Source organism: Triturus cristatus, chromosome 3_2 (assembly GCF_964204655.1).
Source record: "Triturus cristatus chromosome 3_2, aTriCri1.1, whole genome shotgun sequence".
Lineage (NCBI taxonomy): Eukaryota > Metazoa > Chordata > Amphibia > Caudata > Salamandridae > Triturus > Triturus cristatus.
In genome coordinates this window covers 199,038,728-199,052,757 of record NC_140584.1, presented here as the reverse complement: position 1 = coordinate 199,052,757, position 14,030 = coordinate 199,038,728, and the positions used below count along the sequence as shown (strand labels likewise).

The following is a 14,030-nucleotide window of genomic DNA, read 5'->3' as shown; positions in this document are numbered from 1 at the left end:
AAATCAGGTCCAGTGTACTTGCACCAGAGAATTACAGGTGCAGGAGTTTACTCATCAGGAGATACTGCAACTAAAACGGACCAAACTTACCAGGTAAGCAGTGCAAACGCCCAATCGGTAACTCCCCAAGTTCAGTGTTCTTTTGCTCGGCCAATTTAAAGTTATATATGTCAAAATGAAAGTGAAGCTTAAGCATGCGAGGTTATCGGTCAATGTTTGAGGTTAGTCACGCTTTTATTTTTTTAATTGAGGTTCTTCATTACACACTGGACACAATTTGGTAATGTTTGTGAAAATAACACAAGGTGTCTACCTAGAATCATTTGGATCCATTACAGCCAATCACTTTGTGAGATTTGGTAGAAAGTAGCATCTGGTATCTGCTACAAAGGCCCAGTTAGTCGGATCTCCCCTTACCCTGTAACAGGTCAAAAATATAAAAGGACGTATTTCCCCCAACACTACTATGGCCTGGTCAGGTGAGTAGGAGGAGACAGGAGGGCGTGTAAAATATACCCTAGCCTCGAAAAAAACATATTTGTGAGCAATAATCTTCAACACCTTTGCTGAGCTGCGGGGGGGGGGGGGGGGGGGCGGGGATATTTTCTTAACTTCTCCTCCTTTCAAACTGACCCCCACCGTTCGCAAGAACAGTGATTGCTTTTACCGCCTCTCAGCCTTGCCGAAGGCTAGGAATGATTGATGGTCCAACCCTTGCCTTTGCTAAGAGCAGGGAGAAGGTTACTTTACCATGGAAATAGCTCACAGCTTCTGTGGTTTTAACTGACAATTCCAGTCTTGAACAAGGTCTAGAAGGTCGTGTGTACCCCTTGCCAAATGGTATGGGTATTTCTGTTATCTTTAAAACAAAAAACATCCATCCATATGGTGGAGTTAACAGCTGCTGCCTAAGGTTAAGGTACAGAGAGGTTTGTTTCACTCCACTCTGCCTTGACCCAAGGACAGGGAATTTTGTGCGTCACCCTTCTTGCCTGGTCTAGGCACCAGGTTCATCTTGTGTGCCTGCCCCCTTTTTGAACGTCGAGAGGAGGGAGAGGTGTGAGTTTATTTTTTTTTTAAACAAATATATCTTTGATTGGTTTTTCACAACAAAACCTACAAGTAAAACATGAGGAAATACAGCATTTCAGTATGTAGATAGCAACCAACTCTTTATAAAATACACGTCAAAGCCTATTTAGGAGGTTCAACGAGACGTCCTGCGAGCAAGCACCCATTCCCCCAACACCCCTCACAATGGTCTCTCACTCTTATGTTACAATACAACCAGTATATGTTTCTTTTAGGCTCTTGATATTATTGGTTTTCAGTATTTTGCATACAATGAGCAAAAAAATGTAATTGTTTAATATTATGGCACCTGTCTCTAGCTCAAGTACAGCCACATTATTATCCCAGAACTCTGAGATGCTAGGACAGGACCAAACCCTAAGATTAAAACCAGCTCTCAACTCTCTACGTATGCCACAGCAGGCATCATTTCCCAGGTATATTTTTGCCAGCTTCTCTGGTGTAAGATGGGTTCAGGTATAAATGCAGCAATCACGCTCAAAGCATTTTACCATTGCTCAACAATCACTCAGCATAAAAGGTGTATAAAGCATTGAAAATAAACATTAAACGTGTCTTTTTTTTATACACATTCAAGCCACATAAGATTCAATCATAGAACCAGCTCCTAGAAAGCACTGCACTCCATGTTTCTTTGTATACTTTCAGGCCACAGAAAATACAGCCATGAAACCAGGGTCTAGAGAACGCGCACTCCCAGCTGAAGAACAACAGCTCTGGCCTTAAGAAAGCTTGTAAACTGATGAAAATTCCAAAGGGTGTCATAATTTTGGTGAGCCCAGAAACATGGGATCACTTTTCAAAACTTAAGGAAAGGGGGGCTGCTGTGCTCTGCAGCCCCATCACATTTTAAAGGCTGTTGGTGTCGCTGTCGCCGGGGGCCACCACAAGAAACAAAATAAGTATTTAAATGAGCCTCTCCTGAGACATGAGGCGCTCCAGCCAAGAGCAGTGAATATTTTATTGGCAGGTCTCTCACGGTGTGGTGGAGAGCCATGAAGCTCTTCTTTTGTGTTTGTCAACTTCTGGTGACGGTGCCCAGTCGTCTCCCGGCCCGGGCTGGGTGACCATGCTGTAAGCCAGCGCAGGAGCCAACATGCACTTGTTCCCTGCCTGCTCCATGTGGGCATGATGCTGGCTCATCGGTGGCTGCCCTGCTCATCAGGACACAGGCATAAGGGAGTGGCAGAAAGCCCACCGCCCTTGTGGGGGGCAGGGAAGCGCTCCCCACTATTATCTACACCTCAGTGTCAGGGGATAGGGTTCTGGCCTTTGGTTTCTTCGTGCTTCGGCCTCCTCGGGGAGGAGGGCCCACACACGCCCACTACCCCATGTAATTTTGTTAAAACAGGTTGAGATATCTCCTCAGGGCTTGGCCCTTCCCAGGGGAAATCTGAAGAATCACGGTGGAGCCTCATGCACTTCATTTTGTGGAAAAGGTCAAAGGTAGACAACCTTATAAAGACCATAACTCAGGCTCTGTTGGGCCACTTTGGATGACTCTGTGCTTATTTTACTTCTGGTGGTGACCTCTGACCACCAGGAGCAGTTCAAGCAGGTCTCCTGGCCTACACAGTGGTACCTTGCAGGTAGTTGGTTCCACTGGCTCCCTGAACCAGCTTTCCTTGTTTCCCTTGTCTCTGGTGCAGAAGTTCAGATCTTTACACCTACTGTACCTCAGGGGGTACGGAGGCCAGCATCACTGGCCCTATGAGAGACCTACTGGTCCTGGAGTCAACTGGAGCAGAGTCCTAAATCCATTAGGGCTTCAGGGGGTTTCTCCTTCCAGTTATCCATGGCTGCTGCCGCTGTCGTATTTTCAGAAAAAAGCACAACAAAGAGCACAAAAGGTCCTTCCTACCTTTTGCAAGAGTTGGGAGTGGAAGGTTCAGTAAGCCAGGAATCCCTGCGTATGCTAGGGTGCCACCTCACCTCTCTACCTGTCCCAACCCTCCTGTACAGCATGTTAGGACAGTCCAAAATGAGGACTCACTGTAGTCACTGTTGACATCTCCTCTAGGAGCCTCAGCTGTGCCCCTTGTTGACATCACTGCCAGGGCCTTTCCCACCAAAGGTTTAAAGAGGAGCCCCCTACGATGTTGGACACATACTTTCCACCCCAGTTTCATGCCTCAGAGGACTTTGTAGCCTAAGAGGAGTAAAACTGCATGCTCCTGGAACATTCCAACAACCCTTTTGAGTATACTAATAGTTTTTCCCACTAATAATGTCCGTACAGATCAAGCAAGGAGTGAAGCCTATATTAACTGTTGGAATAGAATTAGGAAGGCAGCCTCAAAAACCTTGAACTTTCACCTAGGGAAAGAACTACATAACAAAGACTCCTGCACAGCCAGAGAATATCCAAAACAGTCCCTAAATAAAACCAGATTAAGACAACTGTGTGAGATTCCCACCAGCAAACTGTGCTTCACGAAACTTGTGAGAAAAACCATCAAGTCACTCTCCATGCTAGAGGACACGGCTAGCGAAAAGAACCCATGTTTGGCTAGTCCTGAATAATTACGCATGCCCAAGTCCCAACCATATGTTCTCGTAGGGTACAGTAACAGTGTCAAAAGAGAAATTCCTAAAACATCGCTTCGGGCTGCTCCCATCACAGTTGCACTTACCTCCATGGTGGAGAAATACAGGCCTGAGCAGGTGTCGGTGGCACGAAGGAGTAAAGGACATGCCTGACTTAATATGTACCCATTTAATATGCACCTGCAAAGATCTCATATGGGACCGGAGAGACTTTCTTTTTCTTGGAGAAGTGGTTTAACTTTTATTTTATTTAGAAGCTTGGCATGGCATACAAACATGTACACAATGAGTGAACACAGGACATTAAAGTATTAATAGTCAGTGCGGGGGGCACATGCGATTAACTTCACCTAAACTGGGGCTCTGACATCGAAATCAGCAAGTGGAAGAGCTGCGGAGCCAATCGATGAATCCTGTGGCCAACCAGAAGGTACAGAATGGACACTACGTGATCTGCGCTGTCGGGGCTGAGACGCGGCCCGCGACCTGGTGGCTGAGCGCATCCTTGACGACTCATGATCGCTTAACTGATCGCCCTTAGCGGCTGGATCGTTGTGCGCCTACAGGCAGTATCCTGCCGACATCCAGCGGGGGGCCCCGGATCGTGGCTGGCAATATCCAGAGACCGCGATCGGCCGCGGGCATACCGCCGACACTTTGCTGCTTGAATAGGCGGAGAGCGGAGCGAGGGACCAGCGGGCCGGTGTGCAACAGATCTCGGCACCAGAGTTTAGTCCAGCGGGGGGCCCTAGACCGCGACCGTCAGCATCCGGAGACCGCGGTCGGCTGTGGGCGCGCCGCCAACGCCGGTATTACTGAGTGGACTGAGAGCTGCGCGAAGCACGGGAGGGCCAGTGAGCACGAATTCTCGGCACCGGCGTCTACATTGGTCCCCACCGCGGCAGACAGCGCCTGTGAGAGATCGAGGTGAGGTGGCTGCCCCGTGCCGGCCGGGAGGGAGGGAGGTGCGGCGCCGGACTGTCCACCGAGTTGACAAAGGGTCGTCACACGGCTCCGTGCATCAGGGCAGCACGGAGCCGGAATTGAAGCGTCACTGAGCGCTAGGGACTGACACACGGCTGCGAGCCTGCAGTGTATGCAAGTTGCCACGGACGGCTGAGGTTTGGGGCTGTCTCCTGGCCCGTTAACTAACACATTAAGGACTCGTTTGCAGTGAGGCTGCTGTGCCCCCCCCCCGTGGCTACTTAGCAGCGCTGCACTACTGCCCTGCACTACTGGCCTCACAGCTGATGCGTGGGAGAGCACTGACCTCCATTGAGTGGCTCCTACGGTGTAACCTCTCTCTCTCAACTTGACTCCGATACACAGCCGCAGGCGTTCTTGGGGCTGCCCTGGTGCACATCTAGTAACACCTTGACGCCAGAAGATCCCCACAGTGAGTACCCCGAGACTGATACTCCTGCTGTTCACGGGTCATATTGCACCATTGGGCGGACATAGGTGATTCCATCGCTAATGCCACACATAGCAATTACTTCTAACTGCAAGTAAGCTCCATCTGAGGGATCTGCAGATATAATGGTGGGGGTCGCAGCTCGAAGAAAGCACTCCAAGCCAAATTGACTAAATACGCGTGGGATGGAGGCCCCGGCGCGAGCCCCAAAGGAGGGCTATTCACATCTGAAAAATTTGAGTCTGGCGGGAAGCAAAAGGACTATACACAAAGCAGGACCTGCCCCGTGAAAAATGATGGATAGAGTGACCACAGTTTCATCAGTATCCCTTGCAAATTCAAAGCGGTTTTGTTTTGATATTACATGTGCGGCCAACTTTTTGCCATACAACAATAGGGTCTGATGTCACTCACTTCTTTAGAAAAACCTTATTCGTGTCTATGTGTGTATAAAAGTGTTTTCCCTGGTTATCTCATTCCCTACAATAGTTTGTATAGATGGGAAAGGCAGGGGGAACCATATACTTATGGTGTCCGCTCGAAAACAACAGTGGTAGAAAAAGGTGGGGAGGGGCTGGCAGTGCCTCACGGAAGTAACCCCAGGGAGGATACGCAGACAGGTACTCGCCTGCTACCTCACGCTCTCATCATAAGCAACTGCCGCCCAGAAAGGAAAAGAAGAAATAAATCAAAAAACCTCTTATCAATCCCATCAACTGGTGCCTAGTGAAACTTATATACTAATTTGTATCTGTGTTCAAAAAATGTAAAAACAGTGTCGACCCAAATAGGAGAGACGAGGTCTGATCAGAACCCGCGTCAATCCAAGTTAAAACCGAGCAAAACTACACTAGCTGTATGACTCTTTATTCTGTGCTGTGTGTCTGCTCATTTAAAACCAACATGTTTCATTGCCTTAATAAACTAGCGGCAATTTCATCAGGGCTAGGGTAGACTGGCCACTCTGCATTTCTAGTTCAGACCAGCGAACTTTCTGTCTGCACCTGAGAAAAACACAATTAAAAACACACAGTCAGCTTTTTTTCACCCGCATTGCTCACATAGATCTTTCATATATTTGGGAAAGAAACTATTATCTTCACTAATGTGTTTACAAAGAACCGGAACCTGCGACACCATGAATATTTGTATTTACCATAAAGATTGTTCTTATTCAGCATACCTCAACCCTTCATCTAGATAGGTGTATGCTGCGTCCAAGTGTACTTGTCCAACTTGGCTGGTTGCCCAATGGCTGCGGATTTATGTTTCTAAAGGACACAGAAACACATCTCATTATTGCCCGCTCTCAAACCAAGGCCGCACAAACCGCGCTGCATATGTGTCTGGTGCCGCTTATGCTATCGCTAGTTAATAATTACTCCAGGCTGATTCTGGTAATGACTACCTACTGCACCTGGCTCGACATGCATTTCACTCAAACATCTCCTGTGATTTTCCGAGCCCCCACTGAATTCCCGTACATGTAGCCTCTTATTTAGAAATTCAGAGCCCGATGAAAGCTGCCACCTCTTAGGTCTTCGTAACTTCATTGTTCTACCAGTCCCACTAGTTCCGCCTGCTGTCAGAAAATGCGCTTACCCCGCTACCCAACAATAACCCGCTAGTTTCTATTTAGTTGGAAAAGTAAGTTAAGTAAGTTCTATTGTCAGCCCAAAGCGTGTGTGTACTCTCACCTCGTCAGCCCTCTAGTCCGGATAATACTCGGCCTGATTGGTGGAACACCTACTTCCGGTTTAAATACACGCAGCGCGCCACCTACGCGCAAGCGTGAGTATATGTGACTGTGTTGAAGTCTACGGCGGCCATGTTGTGTAAACCGCCGGGACTCACTGCAGAGGCCCTTTAGTACAGTGTCTCACTATTGCGTAAAATTCGGTAAGAGCATATGTACTCCAATATATCGACCTGACATGATTTGGATCCTGCAGTGACCCAGAGACTTAAAAACTACTACATATAATATATATTTGATGGATCACAGAGCCTGTTCAATTTTTGGGAACCTGCTCATTTGTTAGACATCTCAGATAGCCAAGGCGGGGTTTAAATCATACATGGGCTGGAGCTAAGGCGCTATTGTGTAAGTTCTTATGTACTTAAGGGACTACTCAACTATTAAGAGACCAAAAGTTATAAAGAAAAGATTTATACATGATTCATTGCATGTAAATGCATCACATTGATGACATAACGGGGGCATGTTAATGAATAGGCTAATTAGTCAATACCTTATGCCACTCAATATTGTCATTTAAACCCTGTTGTCCCGGCCACCTGCAGGTGCATAAGCGGCACCAGACACATATGCAGCGTGGTTTGTGCGGCCTTGGTTTGAGAGCGGGCAATAATGAGATGTGTTTCTGTGTCCTTTAGAAACATAAATCCGCAGCCATTGGGAAACCAGCCAAGTTGGACAAGTACACTTGGACGCAGCATACCCCTATCTAGATGAAGGGTTGAGGTATGCTGAATAAGAACAATCTTTATGGTAAATACAAATATTCATGGTGTCGCAGGTTCCGGTTCTTTGTAAACACATTAGTGAAGATAATAGTTTCTTTCACCAATATATGAAAGATCTATGTGAGCAATGCGGGTGAAAAAAAGCTGACTGTGTGTTTTTAATTGTGTTTTTCTCAGGTGCAGACAGAAAGTTCGCTGGTCTGAACTAGAAATGCAGAGTGGCCAGTCTACCCTAGCCCTGATGAAATTGCCGCTAATTTATTAAGGCAATGAAACATGTTGGTTTTAAATGAGCAGACACACAGCACAGAATAAAGAGTCATACAGCTAGTGTAGTTTTGCTCGGTTTTAACTTGGATTGACGCGGGTTCTGATCAGACCTCGTCTCTCCTATTTGGGTCGACACTGTTTTTACATTTTTTGAACACAGATACAAATTAGTATATAAGTTTCACTAGGCACCAGTTGATGGGATTGATAAGAGGTTTTTTGATTTATTTCTTCTTTTCCTTTCTGGGCGGCAGTTGCTTATGATGAGAGCGTGAGGTAGCAGGCGAGTACCTGTCTGCGTATCCTCCCTGGGGTTACTTCCGTGAGGCACTGCCAGCCCCTCCCCACCTTTTTCTACCACTGTTGTTTTCAAGCGGACACCATAAGTATATGGTTCCCCCTGCCTTTCCCTTCTATACAAACTATTGTAGGGAATGAGATAACCAGGGAAAACACTTTTATACACACATAGACACGAATAAGGTTTTTCTAAAGAAGTGAGTGACATCAGACCCTATTGTTGTATGGCAAAAAGTTGGCCGCACATGTAATATCAAAACAAAACAGCTTTGAATTTGCAAAGGATACTGATGAAACTGTGGTCACTCTATCCATCATTTTTCACGGGGCAGGTCCTGCTTTGTGTATAGTCTATGAGTGGGGGGCGACCTGCCTACCTACCCCCTTAGCTCCCTATTGTTGATAAGGGAAGCAAAAGGAGCCAACTTTGCTGGACATCCTTGAAGCTATCACCACAGTCCGCACATCCTTGGAGTCTAGCATTGACACGGTGTCCACCGAGGTGTCCCTTATCAGGGAGGACATGCGCTCTATGAACTCGTGCCTTAAAGATGTCGAAATCAAGGTAACCTCCCTGGTGGAAGACACGTCAGCGCTGCAGAGAAAAGTGGATGACCTACAAACGCACGCCGCGAAACTGGAAGCGCAGTTGGACTACTATGAAGGGCGCTCTCTGCATAACAACGTCCGCATAATTGGGGTTCCGGAATGGGCGGAGGGGCCATCGGCAGACCTCTTTGTAGAAGATTTGATTACCACCTACCTCAAGCCGCAGGGACTCTCCAACTTCTTCTCTGTGGAACGAGCACATCGGGTGCCGGGAGGCCGGTCGAAGCATGGGGCCCCCCGCGACCTCTTCTTGCCAGGATCTTCAACTTCCGCGACAGGGATGTCATCCTGCAATGTGCCCGCTCTGCCCCACCAGTGGAATTCAAGAACAGTCGCATCACGTTCTTACCGGACTTCACCCTCAGGGTGCAGCGACAACGTCGAAGCTTCTTGGAAGTGAAGATGGTGCTCCGCAACAAAGACTTGAAGTATGCCATGATATTCCCGGCCAAGTTGCGAGTGGAATCAGAGGAAACGTCCTGGTTCTTCACCACCCCGGAGGAGACCTGGGACTGGCTGGAGGGCTGGCGAACTGCGGGGCGCCGTAACAACCATGCTCGGGGCATAAAGATGGACCGAGACACCCGAGCTTCCGGTGACAGCTCACCGCTACGTGACTTGAGAGAGGCGGCGGGTGGGGTCGAATAACTGGTCTGTATGTCTTTCCCTGTGGGAGTTAAAGTGGTTTGAATAGACTGAGGGCCGTGGGGATGAGGTTGCCTTCACCACATACCTCAGACTTCGTTATCTTGTGTTATTCTGCCACAAATGATCTGGTTTATATGCTTTCCCCGACCTTAACCTGTGCCCCGGCTGACCATATGGGCGTTATTGAGTGTTTTCTAGGCTCTTGATGGGGCTCTTCGTATACATATGTTAGAATATTAATGTTACAGCTGATAGAATGATTTCTTGAAGATGGTTGCTCGGTTCGGCTACACAGACCCTTAAGTTCTTGGAAGGGTGGGCGATAGGCACTCTGCTAGTTTGGGAGGTGGGAGGTTTGGTAACCACCGAGCAAGGAGGCAGGGAGGGGGGGTTGGGGGACTGTTTGTTGGGTTTGTGGGGTGGGTGGGTAGTTGAGTGTTGATTTTAGAGCTATTTCTGTTCAGGCATGTCACCTTCGAGCAGGATGTGACAGATGAGGTGTTTGTAATGTTCTCATTGGTTACAGTGCTTAAGAAAGCAATGACATCCTTCCCTTTCTCCCCCTTGCTGTGCTCCTCATTGGGGTACCTCGCACCTTTGACACAGAGTGATAGGTACCATGCATAGACAGAAACTCAAAATGTTATCCTGGAATGTGAATGGGCTGGGCGCTAAAATCAAGAGGGTTGGTTCGCCAGTTCCTGAAGCGGCACTCACCTGATGTTGGTCTTTTGCAGGAGACCCACCTGTTGGGTAACGGTTGTAAGGCCATGTCTCGGTGGGGATTCCAGATGGCTGCTCATTCTGCCTTTGGCTCTGGTTCCCGGGGGTGGGCATTTTAGTTCGCAAGTCCTTCCCCTTGACTGTCAATATGGTCCGTACGGACCCCCTAGGCAGATTTGTGGCGGTGTCCGGGGTGTGAGAGGGGACGGCTCTCAACCTGGTATCAGTGTATATTCCGCCAGGTCTTCAAACACAGGCATTTATTGACCTTGGTGATCTTATCCTGAGCCTGCCGGACAGAAGATTGCTGATTGGGGGGGATTTTAATTCCATCGTTTCTGATTCCCTGGATCGCTGGCCCCAAAAAGACCTGCCGATATCACGCAAACGCATACATAGTTTTCTGGGGGCTATGGGCCTGGTGGATGTCTGGAGGTGTCTTCACCCCAGCGAGCTCCAGTATACGCATTTCTCAGGGCCCCATTGCTGCATGTCACGCATAAACTATATACTCACACTCACGAATCAGATCTATAATGTCAAAGAAGTTCAGCATTTGGCTGGGAGAATTTCGGATCACTCGCCTGTGCTGTGCAGGGTGGAAGTGGGGGAGCCCACGGTTGGCCAGATGGCATCGCTTAACCCCTGGTATCTCACTATTCCCTCAGTTAGGGATAACGTATTGAGCAAATCCGACCTCTACTATCAGGAGAACCGGGGTTCAGTCAGTTCATCCGTCTCCCTTTGGAAAGCCTATAAAACTGTCATTCGGGGGGTAGTGTTGGGGCAGATTGCTGGACAACGCAAGGAAAAAACTGCGGATATGGTACGCCTAAAGGATGAAGTCCTGGTCTTACAGTACGCAGGACTCGGAGGAATCGCGTCACAAGCTCCGTATTAAAATAAAAGAATTCTCTGATTTGGCCACTGACGCAGCTAAAGCACACTACAGGGCGTATCTCAGCAGGATCTATGACGTAGGCGACAAGGCAGGCAAGCTGCTGGCACGGCTGAACCGCAGAGAGGGAACGAGGCGCGTGGTGGTTGAACTAGACGACAGGAAGACAGCGTCAGCACAAGTCGTGCAGCCTGCGAAATCCCGCAGTAGATACGCGTCCGTACCTAATCACCGAAGCCTTGAATACAAGCACCTTAAGGTAAACACCTTCCTTGGAGCTCTACAGAATTACATTTAAACTCCTAATTTGATTTTGAGTAATATCCCTTTATCTCACCACCCACTATACGTTCTTAAGGTCCTGACCAAAGCCCCCCGACCCTTCGGGGCGAATTAAGGGCTGAAACATGTTGACCAATCACTCGGACTGACTGTGCAGTGGACTCATTATACTATACGCCCTGTCTGCACACCCCCCCTTTTTATTCTTTTCCCTTGCTCCAGACAAAAATAAAACACAGTCCAGGCAGCATGAGGAATTTACTTTTTTAATATTTTCTCACTTAACACAAGCACTACACAATTGTTTTGATCTCTGATCACTACTGTAAATATCCAGTGGTTCCCTCCGGGTGGAGGAAGCATAAAAGAAAACCCAATGATGGTGCTGTCACGTTTTAAGAAAATTAGGCGGAGAATCAAGATATACCGCCCTACGAACCGCTTAAACGTGAATGAGGGTTTTTTAAGGAATAAATGAAAAACCGCACAACCCTGGAAAACAGGTACAAGTGATCCATTCTATTTTTGATTATTAATGAACTAGACACCGACCAGCATTCCCATGTTACCGCACCACAAGACATTGCGGATGCATTTGGAAAATACTACTGCTCCCTATATACTTCACTGTGCCTGAAGTAGAGAAGGTCATCCATGACTTGCGCGGGGGGAAAGCATCGGGTCCCAACGGGATTCCCATAGAATTATTTAAGTTGACGGCTAACACAAATGCCCCTTATCTCACAGATATGTACCAGGAGAGTAAAGAGATTGGAATTCTTCCCGAAGACCACAGACTGGCTACCGTCATTGTCATCCACAAACCGGGCAAGCCCGCAGATCAGTGTTCTTCGTATAGGCCCATTTCGCTGCTCAATTGCGAGGCTAAGATCCTTGCAAAGGTCCTCGCCACTCGTCTGTTACAGGTTCTTCCCACCCTGATCCACCCGGACCAGTACGGGTCTATGCCGGCAAGAAACACATCTCTTAACCTTCGCCGATTACTCGGTGTACTATTAGAGAGGATGCTTTGGTGGTGTCCCTGGACGCTGGATCAGCCTTCGATACTATTGAATGGCCATACATGTTTGCGGTGCTCCGCAAGCTAGGCTTTGGCCCGGAATTTATTAAATGGGTGCACCTTTTATATTGCCAACCATTGGCGCAGGTGGTAGTCAATAATCGGAAATCCCCTGTTTTTTCTCTGGGTAGGGGCACCAGTCAGGGCTGTCCCCTATCACCGCTCCTCTTTGCCTTGGCCTAGGAGCCCTTGGCGGCGTGGATCCATTGGGACCCTGCTATCAGGGGCCTGAGATGAACTCACGGCTGGAAGGACCGCATATCTTTGCATCCTGCTTTATCTAGCCTCCCCAGCGAAGTCGCTCAATGTGGTAATGGACATATTTCACATCTTTGGTGAATTCGCAGACTACAGGATCAACTGGTCCAAATTTGTGCTCTACGTCCTTAGTGGGCAGAAGCCCCGACTCCCCCGGTGTTGCCCATTGACAGAGGCCGTGAAAGGGTTTAAATATCTGGGAATCTGGGTATCCAAAGACTTGTCTCGATTTTATGAGACTAACCTCCGGCCTCCGCTAATACGTCTAAAATCTGATGTCCAGGACTGTAAGTCGCTTCCCCGGACTCTCCTGGGGCGTGCGGCATTATTTAAGATGATGTCCCTCCCCCGACTTTTATATGCACTGCAGAACACGCCTATTCCTGTCGCAGCGTCGTGCTTCAAGGAACTAGAGTCTATAGTGCGGGAATTGCAATGGGAGGGTAAGCCCCCCCCCCCCCCCGCATTGCCACGCAAAAACTCACACTGGGATGATTTGACGGTGAATTGGGCTTCCTGATTTGAAAAGGTATTATTAGGCCTAGCAGCCTGTTGCCATCAATCAATGTAGATACAGAAGGCACGATGACCTGGCCTTTCGGATAGACCGATGGCTGCTCTCAGGAGGCGGTTTTGAGAGGGCGTTGTACAGAAAATCTCCGACATCTGTCCTGTCCAACTAAACATGCCGTTCAAGTATGGAAAGACGCTACTAGAAGCCTGGGTTGGGAGGGCAAGCTCACCAGGGCCACGCCGCTCTGGTACTGTGACCGGTTGGGTCGACTGTCGAATTCCCAGGGGTTCGATAAATGGGAGCTCATTGGTATCTCCAGAATTGGGGACCTTTGGAAATCGGGCGAGGCTATACCATTCTCCCGATTGCAGCAAGAATACAAAATGGCCGATTCTGAGCAGTTTCGGTATCTCTAAATCAGACACGCTTTGCTCGCAGTTCTCCCTAAAGGGGCTGACCTTCCCGAGTCCTCTCCGCTGGAGGACAGGATATTAGATGGCGATTTGCCTGAGAAGGCTATATCCCTCATATATAGAAAGCTCATCAACAACATGCCCGATCCCCTGATCCGCCTTAGAAGTAAATGGGACCATGACGTGGCTGGGCTGGAAGACGAGGAGTGGCGGGCTGGTCGCCATTTCCTCCAGACTCCGATTGGTCCAACTGAAAATCCTTCACAGAACGTATTTGTCTGGACCCTCATTGGTTCATACGGGCTACGCCCAAGACAGTGGTTGTGTACGACGATGTGGGCAAGAGGGCACCTTCATACTCTGTGGGAATGTGCTATATAATACAGAAATATTGAGAGGGAGTGGTGTGTATGATGGAGGAGGCGTTGGGACAACAGATACCATGTAATATAAAATTGATTTTATTGAACATTTGGGACCCCACGGACCTCAGT

At 48.3% G+C, this 14,030-nt stretch overlaps 1 protein-coding gene across 1 annotated transcript in view; it reads right to left on the bottom strand.

Moving 5' to 3' along the window:
- PARP14 (poly(ADP-ribose) polymerase family member 14) overlaps nucleotides 1-14,030 on the bottom strand; it is a 924,447-nt gene that overhangs the window by 659,853 nt on the left and 250,564 nt on the right. The window lies entirely within an intron of this gene.